We start from the raw sequence: 2,506 nt of genomic DNA, 5'->3' as shown, positions 1-2,506 counted from the left end.
CCCCCCCCCCTGGGCCGCCCGCCGCACTTTGCGCACGCCACAGGGATTTGGCCTTGGAAGGCGCGGCCGCCGCCTGCGCCCATTGGTGCCGGCGTGAATTGAATAGGCCAATGGGCGTGGGGGGCGGAGCCTGGGCTGCGGTTGCAGAGGGCGGGTTGAGTAGGTGCGGGCTGAGCCGGAAGGTTTCAAACCTAAACAGCGCTCTGCACCGGGGACTTGAGAGCTGGGAGGAGTCGCCTGGGCAAAATCCCCACGATGTAGCCGGGCTAGGGTTGACCAAGATCCCAGATGGGACAAGTCTTCAGACGCTCACATCCGATTGAGGAAGGCAAACAGGAAAAAGACAAGAAGTGTTGTTTGGCTGTGTTGCTTATTTAACATAGGTTTGATCGCTGAGGACAGAAGAGCTGAATGACCACGCCAACAGCAAGTGTATTTCTCTTTCACAAATGTTATTTTGAGCATTGTAACTCTGAAGTGGATCGTTATCATCTCCTGTTTCACAGATGAGTTGACAGACAATTATTTGCCCATGTTTGCTTAGCTTACAAATGGAAACTGACAACATCATGACCCCTGTGTGCAGGTACAGGCTGAGAAAAACCAGCCCACTCAGCCCTGGGAAGCCTATAAAGGCCTAGATGTCAGAAAGATATCCTACCATCCTTGAGAGTTTGTTTCCCCATTGGGAACAGAATCCCCAAAGGGAGTGGCAAAATGGCACCCAGATAAGCCAGGGCTAGGGAAGAGGTAGGATGGTTAGAAACTTCACCTAAGGGACTAGTCCACCCCATCCCAGCAGGTCTGCCCCTGCATGCTCCCAGGGTTTCCTCAGGTGTTCTATTTTACATCGCTAGGCTTTGGTTCCCTCATCAGTACAAAGAGAAAGCCGCTGCACCTGCACAGTGGAGTTATGGAAAAGAACCAAAATGACACGTGTGAAGCCCTTAGGGCCTGATCTGTAGTCATCACTGAACAAAACACAGTGTCCATCTCTTCAACATGAATATCACCCCATGGGTCTCAAAGCACTATTCCAGTCGCTGGAAGAATAACAGTTCTTTTGTGTAGTGCAATTCACAATTTACAAGGCATTTTCCATAGATTATAACATTTAATCCTACAAGGACCCCCTAAGGACAGAAAGTTGATGGACTCACTGAGATTCAGAAGGGAAAAGACACCTGCTCAAGGTTACTGACAGAGTCAAGAGATGACAGGACTACAGACTGACTTCAAATCTGGGTTCTTTCTAGCCACTTCCTCTCTCATTTATTTATTTATTTTTTTTTTGAGAGGTTTTTGCTATAGAGTGCGTGCGCTTGCCAGAAAAACAGAGAGAGAGACAGAGAGACAAAAAGCGAGAAATCACCCCCCCCAGGGGGGATGGCCACCCATTCTCCTCTCGGGATCTTGGGCACGCACGCACACGCGCCCAGCGTGAGTTCTAAGCCACCGGGTCTGGGACACGAACTGGAGTTGACTACGTGGGAATCCAGCGACATAGCCATTACGCTAACTGCTGGTTCCCAATAACTACAACTTTCTAAATCACCATAAATACTTGCAGATCTGCTGCGAACCTTCATACAGAGAGAGCCAGGAGGATTTTGTAGGTAGACTCAGACAAAAGCAATGAAAAACTCCTGCTCCAAGCAGATGGTAGCAGGAAAGTATCTTGAGTGTGCAGGAACTCATGCCCTTATCCAGTTCTGAGCAAAGTCAGCTCCCAGGCAAATTACAAGTTGCTGGGATGGGTTAGATCGGGAAAGGTGGCTGAGTGAATGGTACTTGCTTCCATTCATAGGAGATAGAGCTTGTGGGGTGGATACAGAAGCACCAAGCAATTTTCTAATACTTTTTAGCACGGCTGGGCCAAAGTCAATTGATCAGTCAAATCCATCCTCACCCCCATCCATGTCTTCCTTTAGAAACTGGCCTGATCAACTGTACCCTCCTGTGGGCCAGCCTTTTATTATTATTATTTTCTTTTTTTATTGTTAGTTCAGTTTTTTGTTGTTCAACTTTTTTTCATTTTAATTTTTTATTAACTTAAAAATTATTATTCATACATTAAAACGCTATACACAAAACACACACACACACACGCACCCAAAGGGGAACTGACTTTTGGGATCTACTTTTCATACCTTTATACTACATAATTATCAGATGCAAAACAGGGAAGAGAGACGGAGAAAAGGATAAAATGAAAATAGACTCCTTTTTCCTCCACAAAATTATAATACTCCTGTGAAGATAAAATAGCATTTGTGCACTTTTGTGTTTGTCTGTCAAACTGAGGGGCCATAATCTTTTAGTCTTCTTCACTTAAAAACATCACATTCTTTTTTTTTTTTTTTGGAGAAGTTTTTTCGCTATAGGGTGGGTGTGCTCGCCAGACAGACAGAGAGAAACAGAGAGACAGAAAGCGAGAAATCACCCCCCAAGGGGGGATGGTCACGCCGCAATCCCTTCTCCTCCATTCTCCTCTCGGGATCTTGGG

Source organism: Tupaia chinensis, unplaced genomic scaffold (genome assembly GCF_000334495.1).
Source record: "Tupaia chinensis unplaced genomic scaffold, TupChi_1.0 Scaffold000402_1, whole genome shotgun sequence".
NCBI lineage: Eukaryota > Metazoa > Chordata > Mammalia > Scandentia > Tupaiidae > Tupaia > Tupaia belangeri.
The sequence above is the reverse complement of the archived record's forward strand: the minus strand, read 5'-3'. Positions refer to the sequence as shown.